At 43.5% G+C, this 18,662-nt stretch overlaps 1 protein-coding gene across 6 annotated transcripts in view; it reads right to left on the bottom strand.

The window, feature by feature from the left end:
* pcbp3 (poly(rC) binding protein 3) overlaps positions 1-18,092 on the bottom strand; it is a 177,050-nt gene extending 158,958 nt beyond the window's left edge. For 2 of the 6 annotated variants that reach the window (XM_046358357.1, XM_046358375.1), the window contains exon 1: positions 17,768-18,084. The gene's annotated coding sequence lies outside the window, so the exon portion shown is untranslated. Of the gene's footprint in view, positions 1-17,767 lie in introns of all 6 variants that reach the window. The other 4 variants (XM_046358403.1, XM_046358402.1, XM_046358385.1 and 1 more) reach the window with 4 other exon arrangements.
* Positions 18,093-18,662: the final 570 nt, after the last annotated feature.

The following is an 18,662-nucleotide window of genomic DNA, read 5'->3' as shown; positions in this document are numbered from 1 at the left end:
AATTGACAAACTGAAATGGACCACCCACACGGACAGTGTGGTGAAGAAGGCGCAACAGAGCCTCTTCAACCTCAGGAGGCTAAAGTAATTTGGCTTGTCAATAAAAACCCTCACAAACTTTTACAGATGCACAATTGAAAGCATCCTGTCAGGCTGTGTCACCACCTGGTACAGTAACTGCACAGCCTGCAACCGCAATATTCTCTAGAGGGTGGTGTGGTCTTCCCAACCATTGCCGGGGGAAAACTACCCGCCCTCCAGGACACCCGGTGTCACAGGACGGCAACAAAGAACATCAAGGACATCAACCACCTGAGCCGCTGCCTGTTCACCCTGCTATCTTCCAAAAAGCGAGGCCAGTACAGGTACATCAAAGCTGGGACTGAGAGACTGAAAAACGATTTCAAGGCCATCGGACTGTTAAACAGCCATCACTAGCACATTCGAGGCTGCTGTATATAGGCATAGCCTAGAAATCACTGGCCACTTAAGAAATGGAACACCAGTCACTTTAATGTTTACATATCTGGCATTACTCATCTCATCTCATGTTCTGTTTTCTATACTATTCTACAGCATCTTATTCACTTAATAATATTTACATATCTTGCACTACTCATCTCATATGCATATACTGTATTCTATACTATTCTACTGTATCTTAGTCCATTCCGCTCTGACATCGCTCGTCCATATGTATATAGTCTTAATTAATTCCGACTTAGATGTGTGTGTATTGGGTATATGTTGTGTAATTTGTTAGATATTACTTGTAATAGGAGCACAAGCATTTCACCACACCCGCAATGACATCTGCTAATCATGTGTATGTGACCAATAAAATTTTATTTGATATTGTCAGTAATCTAAAGAGCAGGCCTTATGTTATTTCCCACTCAGGACGAAGAGGAGTAAGCAAATGTTCACAGCATCATATCACTCCCCACTATTTATGTTAAATAGAGTAGCCCAGTTACAGCAATGTAAGCGATCAGGCTAATCAAATAGCGCTTCCAAACAGGCTCTAGCATTCCTTGTTATCAGTAATGAACTACCATAAAACCGGTGCCGCTTCAAATTTGGTTGTTGTCAGCCCTTGGTGAAACTTATCTAGAGGCGATTGATATGGATGTGTTTTGCATAATTCTAAAGATGTAATTTCATATTTCCTTAGACACCCTTTGTTTGACCCCGTTAGGTTGTCTCCTTTTGTGCAGTACCACAGAGAAGGATGAGAAGCCAGCCAGCCAGCCAGCCACAGTATTAGACTGATCCACTCAGATGTATATCTTGAACCTAGACATGTTTATGCCAGAGGAGCCAGGCTTTCTGCCTGGTCATCGCAAGTCCTGTTTGTGTGTGTGAGTACATGTGTGCGTGTGTCTGTGTGTGAGTTACTGACCCATGATATTATTTGCAAGTACCATCACTAACCACGTGAGAAAATCTCATGTTAAAGCCACAATCTGGTGTCTGTGTTCAAGCCCACTGGCAGCCCCGCCACTATCTGAGGATATCCCAGATTGTCTATGATGTTGCACAGGTCATATTCCAAAAATTACAGAATCATTTTATTTTGTTCAAAACAAGACAAAGTCCACCCACCGCCAGTGCTACAAACTCGAACACCGCAATTCAATCAGTTGTTTATAAAGGACAACTGCCCCACAGGTTTAAGGATAATGTTTATGCTGTATTTGGTGAGGTTTTGAGTCCATATGACAACATCTCAAATACAGTGCTAGGTAAAAGTATTTTCCCCCTTCCTGGTTTATTATTTTTTTTCACATTTGTCACGGTTAAATGTTTCAGATCATCAAACATATTTAAATATAACACAACGATAACCCAAGTAAACACAAAATGCAGTTTTTAAGTGATGATTTTATATATTAAGGGGAAAAAGCTATCTGAACCTTCATGGCCCTATGTGAAAAAGTAATTGCCCCCTAAACCTAATAACTGGTTGTGCCACCACGATAACTGGCAATGAGTCTTTCACATCGCTGTGGGGGAATTTTGGCCCACTCTTCTTTGCAGAATTGCTTTAATTCAGCCACATTGGAGGGTTTTCGAGCATGAACCACCTTTTTTCATTAGGCCACTCCAAAACCTTCATTTAGTTTTTTCTAGGCCATTCAGAGGTGGACTTTCTGGTGTGTTTTGGATCATTGTCCTGCTGCAGAACCAAAATGCGCTTCAGCTATAGGTCACGAACTGATGGCCGGACATACTCCTTCATGATTTTTTGGTAGAGAGCACAATTCATGGTTCCATCAATCATAGCAAGTCATCCAGGTCCTGAAACAGTAAAGTAGCCCCAAATCAAATCAAATCAAATTTTATTTGTCACATACATATGGTCAGCAGATGTTAAATGCGAGTGTAGCGAAATGCTTGTGCTTCTAGTTCCGACAATGCAGTGATAACCAACAAGTAATCTAACTAACAATTCCAAAACTACTGTCTTATACACAGTGTAAGGGGATAAGGAACATGTACATAAGGATATATGACTGAGTGATGGTACAGAGCAGCATACAGTAGATGGTATCGAGTACAGTATATACATATGAGATGAGTGTGTAGACAAAGTAAACAAAGTGGCATAGTTAAAGTGGCTAGTGATACATGTGTTACATAAGGATGCAGTCGATGATGTAGAGTACAGTATATACATATGCATATGAGATGAATAATGTAGGGTAAGTAACATTATATAAGGTAGCATTGTTTAAAGTGGCTAGTGATATATTTACATCATTTCCCATCAATTCCCATTATTAAAATGGCTGGAGTTGGGTCAGTGTCAATGACAGTGTGTTGGCAGCAGCCACTCAATGTTAGTGGTGGCTGTTTAACAGTCTGATGGCCTTGAGATAGAAGCTGTTTTTCAGTCTCTCGGTCCCAGCTTTGATGCACCTGTACTGACCTCGCCTTCTGGATGGTAGCGGGGTGAACAGGCAGTGGTTCGGGTGGTTGATGTCCTTGATGATCTTTATGGCCTTCCTGTAACAACGGGTGGTGTAGGTGTCCTGGAGGGCAGGTAGTTTGCCCCCGGTGATGCGTTGTGCAGTCCTCACTACCCTCTGGAGAGCCTTACGGTTGAGGGCGGAGCAGTTGCCGTACCAGGCGGTGATACAGCCCGCCAGGATGCTCTCGATTGTGCATCTGTAGAAGTTTGTGAGTGCTTTTGGTGACAAGCCGAATTTCTTCAGCCTCCTGAGGTTGAATAGGCGCTGCTGCGCCTTCTTCACGACGCTGTCAGTGTGAGTGGACCAATTCAGTTTGTCTGTGATGTGTATGCCGAGGAACTTAAAACTAGCTACCCTCTCCACTACTGTTCCATCGATGTGGATAGGGGGGTGTTCTCTCTGCTGTTTCCTGAAGTCCACAATCATCTCCTTAGTTTTGTTGACGTTGAGTGTGAGGTTATTTTCCTGACACCACACTCCGAGGGCCCTCACCTCCTCCCTGTAGGCCGTCTCGTCGTTGTTGGTAATCAAGCCTACCACTGTTGTGTCGTCCGCAAACTTGATGATTGAGTTGGAGGCGTGCGTGGCCACGCAGTCGTGGGTGAACAGGGAGTACAGGAGAGGGCTCAGAACGCACCCTTGTGGGGCCCCCGTGTTGAGGATCAGCGGGGGAGGAGATGTTGTTGCCTACCCTCACCACCTGGGGGCGGCCCGTCAGGAAGTCCAGTACCCAGTTGCACAGGGCGGGGTCGAGACCCAGACGAGCTTGGAGGGTACTATGGTGTTGAATGCCGAGCTGTAGTCGATGAACAGCATTCTCACATAGGTATTCCTCTTGTCCAGGTGGGTTAGGGCAGTGTGCAGTGTGGTTGAGATTGCATCGTCTGTGGACCTATTTGGGCGGTAAGCAAATTGGAGTGGGTCTAGGGTGTCAGGTAGGGTGGAGGTGATATGGTCCTTGACTAGTCTCTCAAAGCACCCCAGACCATCACACTACCACCACCAAATTTGACTGTTGGTGTAATGTTCTTTTTCTGAAATGCTGTGTTACTTTTGCACCAGATGTAATGGGACGTACACCTTCTAAAAAGTTCAACATTGTCTTATCAGTCCATAGAATATTTTCCCAAAAGTCTTGGGGATCAACAGGATGTTTTTGCCAAAAGTGACAAGCCTTTATGTTATTTTTGGTCAGCAGTGGTTTTTGCCTTGGAACTCTGCCATGGATGCCATTTTTGTCCAGTCTCTTTCTTATGGTTGAGTCATGAACACTGACCTTAACTGAGGCAAGTGAGGCCTGCAGTTCTTTAGATGCTGTTGTGGGTTCTTTTCGGACCTCTTGGATGAGTCGTCGCTGCGCTCTTGGGGTAAGTTTGGTAGGCCGGCCACTCCTGGGAAGATTCACCACTGTAACAACTTTTCTCCATTTGTGGATAATGGCTCTCACCGTGGTTCGCTGGAGTCCCAAAGCTATTGAAATGGCATTGTAACTCTTTCCAGACTGTTCCTGAATGTCTTTGGATCACGGCATGATGCCTTGCTTTTTGAGATATTTTGGCCTATTTCATTTTGTCAGACAGGTTCTATTTAAGTGATTTCTTGTTACAACAGGTCTGGCAGTAATCAGGACTGGTTGTGGCCAGTGAAATTGAACTCATCTATCCAACAAATGTGATGAACCACAGTAAATTCATGATTTAACAAGGGGGAGCAACTACTTTGTCACATAGGGCCATGAAGGTTCAGATAGCTTTTTCCCTTAATAAATAAAAGTTATCACTTAACTGCATGTTGTGTTTACTTGGGTTATCTTTGTGTAATATTACAATTTGTTTTATCTGAAACATTTAAGTGTGACAAATGTGCAAAAAAATCAGAAATCAGAAAGGAGGCAAACACTTTTTCACAGCACTGTACATCTTAAACAATCAGGGTGAAATGGCAGTGTGGTTTCCAATTGATTAAGACCCTTAATAACATATTGGTTCAACAACATTATATAAAGTCCTGTAGAATATGTATTTATTGGTCCATTGTAACGGACACTTGTCTTTTCGCTGTCACAGTACCAACCCCTAACTCACCACACACACTAACTGTCTGGGAGCAACACAGGTCAGCCAGATAGCATTGCCCTTGTAGCAGTTTAGGGACTCAAGGCCGCAGTGACAGTAGGTGATGGCCCCTGAGAAAGTAACCTTGAATATCTGCATCAGTTACCCAACTAATGCTTAGGCCAGAGTTATTCAAATATTACCCTATGAGATCCGGAGCCTGGTGGTTTTTTGTTCTACCTAATAATTAATTGCACCACCTGGTCTAAATAGGTCCCTGATTAGAGTGGAAGAATGTGAGGGGCCTAGGCTTCAGCTCAGCAGTCTAGGTCAAGGGGCCTACTCACTGGTTATAAAAAATTGTTATGAATGCCTAATGTACACTGCTCAAAAAAATAAAGGGAACACTAAAATAACACATCCTAGATCTGAATGAATTAAATATTATTATTAAGTACTTTTTTCTTTACATAGTTGAATGTGCTGACAACAAAAGCTCACACAAATTATCAATGGAAATCAAATGTATCAACCCATGGAGGTCTGGATTTGGAGTCACACTCAAAATTAAAGTGGAAAACCACACTACATGCTGATCCAACTTTGATGTAATGTCCTTAAAACAAGTCAAAATGAGGCTCAGTAGTGTGTGTGGCCTCCACGTGCCTGTATGACCGCCCTACAATGCCTGGGCATGTTCCTGATGAGGTGGCGGATGGTCTCCTGAGGGATCTCCTCCCAGACCTGGACTAAAGCATCCGCCAACTCCTGGACAGTCTGTGGTGCAATGTGGCGTTGGTGGATGGAGCGAGACATGATGTCCCAGATTGGATTCAGGTCTGGGGAACGGGCAGGCCAGTCCATAGCATCAATGCCTTCCTCTTGCAGGAACTGCTGACACACTCCAACCACATGAGGTCTAGCATTGTCTTGCATTAGGAGGAACCCAGGGCCAACCGCACCAGCATATGGTCTCACAAGGGGTCTGAGGATCTCATCTCGGTACCTAATGGCAGTCAGGCTACCTCTGGCGAGCACATGGAGGGCTGTGCAGCCCCCAAAGAAATGCAACCCCACACCTTGACTGACCCACCGCCAAACCGGTCATGCTGGAGGATGTTGCAAGCAGCAGAACGTTCTCCACGGCGTCTCCAGACTCTGTCACATCTGTCACATGTGCTCAGTGTGAACCTGCTTTCATCTGCGAAGAGCACAGGGCGTTAGTGGCGAATTTGCCAATCTTGGTGTACTCTGGCAACTGCCAAACATTCTGCACGGTGTTGGGCTGTAAGCACAACCCCCACCTGTGGACGTCGGGCCCTCCTACCACCCTCATGGAGTCTGTTTCTGACCGTTTGAGCAGACACATGTACATTTGTGGCCTGCTGGAGGTCATTTTGAAAGGCTCTGGCAGTGCTCCTCCTGCTCCTAGCGGTCCTGCTGCTGGGTTGTTGCCCTCCTATGGCCTCCTCCTCATCTCCTGATGTACTGGCCTGTCTCCTGATAGCGCCTCCATGCTCTGAACACTACGCTGACAGACACAGCAAACCTTCTTGTCACAGCTCGCATTGATGTTCCATCCTGGATGAGCTGCACTACCTGAGCCACTTGTGTAGGTTGTAGACTCCGTCTCATTCTACCACTAGAGTGAAAGCACCGCCAGCATTACAAAATGACCAAAACATCTGCCAGGGAGCATAGGAACTGAGAAGTGGTCTGTGGTCACCACCTGCAGAACCACTCCTTTATTGGGGGTGTCTTGCTAATTGCCTATAATTTCCACCATTTGCACAACAGCGTGTGAAATGTATTGTCAATTAATGTTGCTTCCTAAGTGGACAGTTTGATTTCACAGAAGTGTGATTGACTTGGAGTTACATTGTGTTGTTTAAGTGTTCCCTTTATTTTTTTGAGCAGTGTATATCCCCTTCATGTAAAATGTATTACATGTACAGTTGAAGTCAGAAGTTTGCATACACCATAGCCAAATACATTTAAACTCCGTTTTTCACAATTCCTGACATTTTAATCGTAGACAAAAAATTCCCTGTCTTAGGTCAGTTAGGATCACCACTTTATTTTAAGAATGTGAAATGTCATAGTAGAGAGTAGAGAGAATTATTTATTTCAGCTTTTATTTCTTTCATCACATTCCCAGTGGATTAGAAGTTTACATACACTCAATTAGTATTTGGTAGCATTGCCTTTAAATTGTTTAACTTGGGTCAAACATTTCAGGTAGCCTTCCACAAGCTTCCCACAATAAGTTGGGTGAATGTTGGCCCATTCCTCCTGACAGAGCTGGTGTAACTGAGTCAGGTTGGTAGGTGTCCTTGCTCGCACATGCTTTTTCAGTTCTGCCCACAATAGGATTGAAGTCAGCGCTTTGTGATGACCACTCCAATACCTTGACTTTGTTGTCCTTAAGCCACTTTGCCACAACTTTGGAACTATGTTTGATGTCATTATCCATTTGGAAGACCCATTTGCGTCCAAGCTTTAACTTCCTGACGGATGTCTGAGATTGCTTCAATATATCCACATAATTTTTTTCCTCATCATGGCATCTATTTTGTGAAGTGCACCAGTCCCTCCTGCAGCAAAGCACCCCCACAACATGATTCTACCACCCCCGTGCTTCACGGTTGGGATGATGTTCTTTGGCATCCCCCTTTTTCCTCCAAACATAACTATGGTCATTATGGCCAAACAGTTCTGTTTTTGTTTCATCAGACCAGAGGATATTTCTCCAAAAAGTACAATCTTTGCCCACATGTGCAGTTGCAAACCATAGTCTGGCTTTTTAATGGCGGTTTTTGAGCAGTGGCTTCTTCCTTGCTGAGCGGCCTTTCAGGTTATGTCAATATAGGACTCATTTTACTGTGGATATTGATACTTTTGTACCCATTTCCTCCAGCATCTTCACAATGTCCTTTGCTGTCGTTCTGGAATTGATTTGCACTTTTTGCACCAACGTACACTCATCTCTAGGAGACAGAATGTGTCTCCTTCCTGAGTGGTATGACGGCTGCGTGGTCCAATAGTGTTTATACTTGCGTACTATTGTTTGTACAGATGAATGAGGTACCTTCAGGCATTTGGAAATTGCTCCCAAGGATGAACCAGACTTGTGGAGGTCTACAATTTTTTTTTGAGGTTTTGGCTGATTTCCCCTCAAAGTGGAGGGAATATCCCTCCCTTTCGGTCTCTATCTCTCTTTCACTCACTCATGCGCTTTCCCTTTCTAAATCGCTCATAATCAGACATGCATACAGAAGCATAAACATTTCCATACTAATTAGGGTGTCAAGGTGGACCTGACAATATGACAGATATAAAATGGTGTAAATGATAAAACAAAAATTCAAACACAAATTAACAAGGCCTTTCTCTCACTGACCATTTTACATAATTTTGGAACATAACCAGGAAAAAACTGTCGAAGTCTAACCATGATCGACTCAACAACAGAAGCAGTATTAGTCATTTGAATATGCAGGTAAAATAAAATAAGATTGGTGGGGGAGAGGAAGGGTAATATTCTGAATCGTTTAGCAGCGTTTGACATCCTCACACCTTCAAGAGGCAACGCAGATCCCCTCCTCATGAAGCAGTGACATTAAAGCACTTTGATGATTTGGAGACTTTAATGTCTTAATCCCACAGAAAAATATATATATTTCAGAAAATTCAAAGGCATTTCCCCAGACTTGAATATCACCCAAACCAACCCCTCTTCCTCCCCCACACACATTCTTGTCCCCCTCCAGAGAAGAATAGATAGTGCCTCTTTTCTGCTTTTACCTAGGCTGCTAAGCTTTTCAAGAAAAAGGGGGAGGGGGAGGGCATGATGATGTCACAGGCTGTGATACTCTCTGAGAGATTGTGAAAGCGAATTAGCCGATGGATCGTACCACGCTAAGTTATATGCTACTTAGATTTGCCTGCGGGAAACAGATTGCGGCTCAACTTGGTGATGAGCTCTTTAAAATGTCAAAATAGAGGAGCCGTTCTTAATTGCGCACCACTTGATGCCTCGAGGAGTTCTGCCGTTGTAAGGAGGCCAATGTGTCATTCTTGAAAAGCCAAAAAACATCCTGGTATCTGTCAACCAATAATCTTTGACCTTTCATATCACAATTGACAGAAGCAGGATTTTGGTCCAGGCCTGCACTTCATCTCAAAGGTCCAAGGTGACTTCCTTTCCTTGTTTCCTTTCCTTCTTCCTCTCATTAAACAATTGGTGAGGTGACAGCAGACACCCCAGTGGGTTCTCAGCATATTACCCTATTTTACCCTCACCGGTCCATGTGTCTGATCAGTTCAGATGAAGGAAAGGAGACGAGGAGAGGAGGCAGAATTAGTGGAGATTCCCACATGATCTGCTAAGTATTTGCACAGACACAGTTTCAGCATTGCATTATATGAATAATAGATAGTAAGAAGAGGGTAATAGCATTTCATTCATAATGTGAAGGGGATGGGGCGTGGGTGGGGGGGTAGAGAAAGAGAAAGGGATGAAACGAAGTGCTAGGTTTAAGGTGGAGAATGTTTTCCTAGTGTTGCAAAGTAGCGTGTTATACCTAGAAAGTTGTTTTTGTTTACATTTAAATAATTTTGTTATTGTTATTATAAATTATTGCAGAGCTTAGAGGGTATTCTATTTTGTTCTTACCTAAAAACCTGGTTACCAGTTTTGATTCAATCGGGCCAAGGGGTCTTCAACTTTTAGTGACTAATGAATTAGCGCAGAGACTAGGGAAGGTGGGATAATGTGAATAATGGGATTTGAAGCTCATTTAGGTTTCTGCGGGCGACACAATAGACACAGAGGCCCTGTACACTGCAAAGAGCGGAGAGGGAAGTGTTTCTCAGTCTTTCTAGAGCCGTCCGCTCTTTTTTACATCTGCTTATGCACACTCGGCAGCGTTCTTGCTGACTTAGCGGGCTCTGCGGATGCCTTGGGATCCGAAAAACCAACAGCCCAGGGAAAGTATGTCAGGCAAGCCGAAGGGGCACATCCTCCATCCTCTCTCAAAAAGGGGTGAGAAGGAACCAAACCCAGCTCTAAGAGTACAACACCTGGTATTTCAAGTTCAAACTTGGTTAGGCAGTGGGTACCCTAAGGCTTTAGCCCAAAAAATGTAATAATGATGCCTCAGTGGCAGCCTACACCTTTTTCCTTCCCACCCTACGTCCCCCCCAACTGTGGCCAATCTGTCCGGCAGGCATGTCACTGTGCTGTCGTCTGTGGCTGTGCCAAAATGTCGAAGGGGTAACAAAACACAGCCCAACTACCAAGGAAAAGAGCTTTCGTTATGATTCGATATCTCTTACACAAGCTGAAGATCATCCACAGTCAAAACAGTATCAAACAAGTGATGAACCATGTATGTCAAACGTGTGGCAATGTTCTCATGATGTTATGATTTAATGCTAGAGTGTGCAGGCTTTCTAGAGATGCTTTGAAGGGAATTCAACACAGACCAAACAGCAGACCAAAACTGTGATTACATTGTTTTTGCCACACACTTCTTACAGTCATATCATGGCAGGCATATCATGGGGAATGCTCTTTAAAGTAGTTCAAGAAAACTGGACAAAGTAAGATTCAGAGAATACTCCATAGCCTTCCCCATTTTGGGAACATTATTTAACCCTAGAAATATCTGTTGTGTTGATGAGCCACAGGCACCCTGCAGAAGTGGAGATGGCATGACCCCACAGGGAGAGGCGTGAGTTGTGTGTCAGGCGCTGCTGCGACACGCACACTGTCAGGGGGGGTTAATGACCTATATCACTGGGTCATAACCACGTGACCTGGTGACACACTCTCACACCCCTGTGGCAGGAGGAGGAGGCGCAATAGGAGTGTCCGACCGGTGTGCTCGCCTCACACAGTCAACCATCACTGCTACGCTACTGGGGTGGATTATGTCTATATAAAGCCTCTGCACCACATGAATCACTGTGCTATGCACTGATCCCCACAAGCTATGAGACAACAGGTCTGCCTTCTGCGGGCTGTCTCCATCTTTTCCCATTTCCTAAACTCTGCTCCCTCAATGAAGACAGAATGAAAGTGAGAGATTGAGACGGAGAGAGAGGGGGAAAAGAGTCGATGTTAATCATCGGAGTGCCGTGGCTTAGGCTAAGAGGCTTGAATAATCAGCGGTTAAGCTGTCAGCCCTTGCGCTCGCACCTATCGTGCTCTACAAACTCCTGGGTTGTTTAATCAAGCAAAAACGCTGAGAGCGTGTGGGCTAAGTGCAGGCTAAGAGACAGGGCTCAAGCATATCCCTTACATTTCTCTTGACATTACCAGATAGCATTTCTGTATAAGCTGCAGACATGTCTCTTTGCAAGAGCACACAGAAAACAGTACAGTAGGTCTTTGGCTTTTGAGGGCACTATAGAAAGCAGAACCACAAAGTGTGTGACCAGCTTAGGTCATTGACCACTTTAAACTCCGCTTTGCTCTGGCTTTTGGGACCTAGTAGGGTCCTACTGAATTAAAACCAGCATCCATGGGTGTCAGGGATATGGTGAAACAATATTGTTCTCACCGTGCAAGGAAACATGTTCTCCTTTTATTCTGAACATTAATCTATGGGATCATTGGGTTAAAAAATCACAAGCAGGGTGTTGAACTCCTACATACCAGTTTTGATTGAACAGCGCTCCTGGTTGTAATGGAATCACAGCATCCCTCCCATGCCACCAACCATACTTTGATCAACAAAGCCAGGCCTGTTCCTAGCTAACAAGAATATTTCCACGTTTACATCCCACTAGAGCATTGCTCTGAACCCCCTGTGTATTAACGGGTATAAAAATAGATTTTTGACATTGTGGCAGCTTGCCTATACATGGCCTAACTGCACCACCCAGAGCGACGTTAACACGGGCAGCGGGAGGCAAAGCGCCAAGCTCCACCCCTATCTCGCTCTCTCTCTGGGCTCTTCAGCCCCTCATTGATCTCACGGCCCATTGCCGGCTTAAATGACATTGCCGAGACAAAAGGCCTCTGATTTCACAGGTCATAATTCTCTCCTATAGCCTCAACTTTGAAAAGGTACAGCGTTCCGTTTCAGCCCCCTCCAGCATTGCATTTGTTTATGAGTTATGACCCAGCGCAGTGGGGGAGGCCTGTTTACCAATCAGGGCTGAGATGAAGGAGAGAGGGAGAGAAACAAGGGACGCAAAAGCAGTGTCCCGCCATTGCTGTGGCGTAGTGCATCTATGTCCATAGGACATCAAAAGGGCTTTAAGGCGTTAGAATGATAGGATTCTAATCTACAATATGTTGTTCGGGAATAATGTATTGACCACGGACATGCTCTGAACAATGCACCTATACCACAGCAATATCATAGCCTACAGCTCATAGGCATATAAAGGTTCAAACGATTATTGCAGAAAATAGCTGGATGCAAAATACTGAAATTATGTTTAAGAGAAAGATAAAAACAGAAAATGTCAACATAGCTCAAATCATTCAGAACATGGAACTGATGAATGCCTAAAACTATCTTTTTGGCCGACGGCACTGTTTTAAAGACAAAAACAATGTCAAACTAAAGAGTGTTCATGACAACAGAAGCCAGATCTGACCAGAGTAGATGCTACTGGTACCGTATGTGTCTGCTTTGTGCTCTCCCCATCCCTTCTGGCATACATGGGGACATTGGCCAGTGAATGTCAGTGCCCTTTTCACGCTGTGCCACTGCTGCCGAGGCAACTCCCAAGCCAGGACAGCATGAGATCCGGAACAGGCAGAAGCAACCAAAGCACAAAGGGACCAGCTGCTTTGAGAGCATGGCTCAAGACAAGAAGAGGGCTCTTCAAAGAGAATAGACTCAATGTTATTATTGTACTGTATTATTATTGTTTCATTTCTGACAATGCAACTGTTTGGTAGTGGTGGAACTACTTAGAGATACTACGGTATATGTAACAAATTATTTTCAAGTGGTGTTATATATTTGAGTCCCCAATATTTTGATAACACTACTTAAACTATCATTTATTATGGTGTGGCATAACAAGAAGGGAGGAATCATACCTGCTTATAAAGAATACTAGTGCATTACTATGGGTTTAAGTAAAGTGTTAGCAACATTTCCACTTCAATTTTGATACCATTCAATAGTACTTATGATTTATATACTGTAAACCCTGGATTGCTGATGCTATGTAATGGCCATTGAGTCTTTGAAGGCACCGGTCAGCCATATTGGCACTCCCCGGTAAGGAGTAGTCCTGCCTAGGAATGCATTGAATTATACAGTGTTTCAATTCAATGTTTCATGGACAAAATTACATGCATCTCTAAAAATGATACTTCAAAGAACATTTTTAAATATTTTTTAAATTTAAAATGTTTATGTTCATCTCATATAATATAATTTAAAGTTTGCATTAAAGTGTCTGAAAGAGTAAATATGGCAAAAACGAATGTATATATTAATAAATGCATATATATGCATAAAACATATATATATGATGGTGGGGGACTGCAAGATTGAGGCACAGTGTGTGCATGGCTTCAACACAGCACCCCAATTAGTCATCTAGTGTATATATAAATTATTGAATAGTACACACTAGCATGTTGATGAAAGAACATAAAACTAATGTGGAACACCAGTCACTTTAATAACGTTTACATACTGCTTTACCCATCTCATATGCACAGTTGAAGTCGCAAGTTTACAGACGCTTAGAGTCATTAAAACTCGTTTTTCAACCACTCCACAAGTTTCTTGTTAACAAACTATAATTTCAGCAAGTCGGTTAGGACATCTACTTTCTGCATGACACAAGTCATTTTTCCAACAATTGTTTACAGAAACATTATTTAACTTATAATTCACTGCATCACTATTCCAGTGGGTCAGAAGATTACATACACTAAGCTGACTGTGCCTTTAAACAGCTTGGAAAATTCCAGAAAGTGATGTCATGGCTTTAGAAGCTTCTGATAGGCTAATTGACATCATTTGAGTCAATTGGAGGTGTACATGTGGATGTATTTCAAGGCCTACTCAGTGACTCTTCGCTTGACATCATGGGAAAATCAAAATAAATCAGCCAAGACCTCATAAAAACAATTGTAGACCTCCACAAGTCTGGTTCATCCTTGGGAGCAATTTCCAAACGCCTGAAGGTACAACATTCATCTGTACAAACAATAGTACGCAAGTATAAACACCATGGGACCACACAACCACCATACCGCTCAGGAAGGAGACGTGTTCTGTGGCCTGGAGAGGAACGTACGTTGGTGCAAAAAGTGCAAATAAATCCCAGAACAACAGCAAAGGACATTGTGAAGATGCTGGAGGAAACAGGTATAAAAGTATCTCTATCTACTGTAAAAGGAGTCCTATTTCGACATAACCTGAAAGGCCGTTCATCAAGGAAGGAGCCACTGCTTCAAAACCGGCATAAAAAAGCCAGACTACAGTTTGCAGCTGCAAATGGGGACAAAGATTGTACTTTTTGAAGAAACATCCTCTGGTCTGATGAAACAAAAATATAACTGTTTGGCCATAATGACCATCGTATTGTTTGGAGGAAAAAGGGGGAGGCTTGCAAGCCAAGGGACACCATCCCAAACGTGAAGCACGGGGGTGGCAGCATCATGTTGTGGGGGTGCTTTGCTGCAGGAGGGACTGGTGCACTTCACAAAATAGATGCCATCATGAGGAGGAAAATGTGTATTATGTGGATATGTTGAAGCAACATCTCAAGACATCAATCAGGAAGGTAAAGCTTGGATGCAAATGGGTCTTCTAAATGTATAATGACCCCAAGCATACTTCCAAAGTTGTGGCAAAATGGCTTAAGGACAACAAAGTCAAGGTATTGGTGTGGCCATCACAAAGCCCCAACCTCATTCCTATAGAAAATTTGTGGGCAGAACTGAAAAAGCGTGTGCGAACAAGGAGGCCTACAAACCTGACTCAGTTACAGCAGCTCTGTCAGGAGGAATGGGCCAAAATTCACCCAACTTTGTGGGAAGCTTGTGGAAGGCTACCCAAACCGTTTGACCCAAGTTAAACAATTTAAAGGCAATGCTACCAGATACTAATTGAGTGTATGTAAACTTCTGACCCACTGGGAATGTGATGAAAGAAATAAAAGCTGAAATAAATAATTCTCTCTACTATTATTCTGACATTTCACATACTTAAAATAAAGTGGTGATCGTAACTTACCTAAGACAGGGTATTTTTACTAGGATAAATGTCAGGAATTGTGAAAAACAGAGTTTTAATGTATTTGGCTAAGGTGTATGTAAACTTCCGACTTCAACTCTATATACTGTATTCTATTCTGCTGTATTTTATTCAATGCCACTCCAACATTGCTCAATCTAATATTTATATATTTCTTAATTATTGTTGTGAATTATTAGATACTACTGCACTGTTGGAGCTAAGAACAAAAGCATTTCACTACACCTGCAATAACATCTGCTAAATATGTGTATGTAACCAATAAAATGTGATCTTTATTTAACTAGGCAAGTCATTTAAGAACAAATTCTTATTTGCAAAGATGGCCTGCACAGCCAAACCTAGACGACGCTGGCCAATTGTGCGCCGCCCAATGGGACTCCCAATCACGACCGGTTGTGATACAGCCTGGATTTTAACCAGGGTGGCTGTCGTGACGCCTCTAGCACTGAGATGCAGTTGCCTTAGATCGCTGCGCCACACGGGAGCCCCAAAGCCTCTTTTAAGTTTCAAATTTTGACTATTGTTCCCCTTCAATTAATGATAGATGCCCATTAGTTCTTGAATAATATAACATAGAAGTGCCTTATAAACTGATCTTGGGTGTTTCTGATTGGATAAGACAATTGTACTAAGATTATGGAGGCTAGGATTGCAATTGGCATGATAGTTTTAAGCATTTTGAATAGAGTTTGCTTACAATACTAACAGCCTTTGATCTTGGGTGTTTCTGATTGGATTAGACAATTGTACTAAAAGGCTGTTAGTATTGTAAACAAACTCTATTCAAAATGCTTAAAAATATCATGCCAATTGCAATCCTAGCCTCCGTAACTCTGTCAAGGAATATGACACTAGTTACAATTCCCCAGCCCCATTCTTTGGATTACCAAAAACATGTTCTTATTTGAACTTTAACCTCTGACACACCACAACTCCTTATAAAGAGTAGAAAAGAGAAGAGAGAGAGAGATAAAGAAAGAGGAGAAGCCAGGTCACCCATGATACAAGTCAGTATTCAACGTCCATCCATGTCTGAGGACATCGGGAGATGACGTGGAAACCGGCCACTTATTCCTAACCTTAAACATTTGACATTTCTGCCATATTGCAGACACCTATTTAAGTGGGGGGGGGGGAAACATTTCAAAAGCTTAGCAGAAATGTCGAGAGCCACTTTCACTTGATCCTGCCTTCGGCACAGAGCCAGCTCGGCTTCATAGGAATATCGGTGTAAATGAAGACACCTGTTCTTCTCTCTGAAAAATCCACACAACTAATCTACGCCTCATCACTTCTCACTGACACTCAACTTCAATAACAGCTATATGCAACTGCAGTCATTGACACAGAGGTACTGTATGTTTCTCTCAGACTAAATTAACCAATGTTGTTTAAAGTAGAAAGGACAAAAGTCATTGTTGTCTCAAGGGGCCCTCACAGTACTTTCATAGTCCATTGTAATTGTACAGAACACACCAGAACAATCTCAGCAAGGGCTGTTACCTCCCAAGAGGGTTGCTCTCTCTTGAAGGCCCCATACTCCCAGCAGGCTTTAGCAGAGATGCATTTTTCAGAGCAAATTAAAAAATCATTATCACAACTATAAAGGTCACCCTTCACACAGGGGAAGCCCCTTTGAAATAGCCAAGCATCAGAGGCTGAGTTAAATTTGTTGAAACCTCCGGGGGCCCAGTTGTATTGACATCTAAAAATCACTTTAGTATCGCACAACATCCCCTTCCTGGCAAAACACAGGATGTGTGGAGTCTGTGTGGAGGACAAACAAGCTTTTTTCTTTCTTCTGCTGTTGCCAGAAATGCTTTATAGAGCATGCTAATGTTGGAACTGCTTGCTGGAGAAAGATAGATTGCTCGATTCAATCAAGGGAGTAGCGAACGTTGTAAAGTCATTACCGTTTGTGCAATGTCATGCGTTCTGGTTTCTGGTGGACCTGCGTATTCTCCATTTGGGGAAGTAGCTAGCGCATGCTGACACTGACATCTATAAATAGTTATTGCAAACAACAGTAAATAGTGTAAATCAATTAAGGATGCAACCAAAATATGGTGCGCTGTCACAGACCGGAACAGCTTGAGTTATACCAAGAACAGTTTGAGTAGGAGAGCTAATTTCCTTCTCTCTGTGTTAGTTTCCGCTCGAACCCTGAGGGCCCGAGATTGTAAAGGCAGATGGGAAAGATGAAGATATATGACTGTGGAGAAAAGGTAAGATCTCTGTGTGATATCAGTTGGAGGGAGAAAAGACTGTGACCTCCCAGGTTTAATCTCCCTTTACCTTCCACTTTCAAAACATGTCTAATTCTGACGGGAACTGCTGGAGGGAGAACTTGAAACCTAGAAAGGCAGTGAAAGAGAGAGAGAGAGATAGCGAGAGAGAGGGAAAGAGATAGGGAGTAAGGAAGAGAGAGAGATCCAAAGGAGGAAGGAAAAAGGGGGAGATAAGGAGAGTCGCAGCAGTATGAGCATCTTACCTGCTCAGTTGACAAAGCGGGTCGGAGAAGTGAGGAGAGTCAAAGGGGTGATGGGAGGGGGGTCCTGGGGAGGTCCAGGGTCTATCCGACTGGAGGCAGGGTGGTCCGGGAGGGAGGAAGAACGGAATGACAGGGAGCAGGGAGACGGGGAGGCTAGAGGGGGAAAAGAAACACTGCTCGCCTCACTCTCTCTTTTTATCTCTTTCCCTCTCCAACACACACACTCCCAGACACACACACACGCGCGCGCGTTCAGAGGCAGACACCAATACCTGCAGTCACTCAAACAATGAGAGAAAGGAGTACTTGCATTCACACACTTTACCAAAGAAGAAGGAAAGGGAGAGCTACCCTCCCACTCTCTCCTAGGAGCCAATAGCGAGCAGCCAATAGACACCCCTGGCAGCAAATCAGAAACCCGGCAGCCAGTGCCGTGCACCAGCCAATAAGTGCAATTGCTCATATCCAATTGGAATTATTACTCAGGGAGCAGTGTGAAGGAAGCTTCCCTCCGAAGGACAGACAAACCAGTGCACTTAGCCATTAAGTGTGATTTAAGATGGCAACAGACATTAGAGTAATTAGATTTTGAGGCACTTAACCCAGCACAATAACACTGCATGCTCCACTGCAGACCTGGCAAAGGCTGCCTCCAGAAGAAAGAGCAGGTTTGTCGAAGTGGAGTGGAGTTAGGGAATGGATATCTCTGCACACTGACACACATGCACACTGACACACATGCATGGAAGCGCATGCATGCAGATATGTGCAGATGTACAGGCATGCATGCGCATGCGCATGCACATAGATGTATAAACACACACACTTGACCCATGCACTCTGTATGTCGGGGCTTATTTTATTTCTCCAGATCGATACCCCTACCGAGTTCTCA

This window comes from Oncorhynchus gorbuscha, linkage group LG01 (genome assembly GCF_021184085.1).
Source record: "Oncorhynchus gorbuscha isolate QuinsamMale2020 ecotype Even-year linkage group LG01, OgorEven_v1.0, whole genome shotgun sequence".
NCBI lineage: Eukaryota > Metazoa > Chordata > Actinopteri > Salmoniformes > Salmonidae > Oncorhynchus > Oncorhynchus gorbuscha.
Note: the sequence above shows the minus strand (reverse complement) of the source record. Positions and strands in the feature narration are given on the sequence as shown.